Genomic DNA, 259 nt, shown 5'->3' with positions numbered 1-259 from the left:
GTGAAGTCTTCGACAAAGAACGTGATGAAAATGAGTCCTTCACCAGCTTTCCCTTGATCCCCTGCTTCACCACAGGTATATCTTTCGTAGCCCGCTGCGTCGTGACGAGACCGCTCTTACCAGGGTGACCCAACCGAGCGTGCCAAAGCTCCCACTCATTGTCAACCCCAGCATACTCCACAAGCCTAGCCTCTTCTTGCTCGCAATCCAGCACGTATGTTTTGCCAACTCTCTTGCCTTTAGCAATGACACGCCTTGT

Source organism: Plasmopara halstedii (genome assembly GCF_900000015.1).
Source record: "Plasmopara halstedii genome assembly, contig: Scaffold_2881, whole genome shotgun sequence".
Classification (NCBI taxonomy): domain Eukaryota; phylum Oomycota; class Peronosporomycetes; order Peronosporales; family Peronosporaceae; genus Plasmopara; species Plasmopara halstedii.
Note: the sequence above shows the minus strand (reverse complement) of the source record.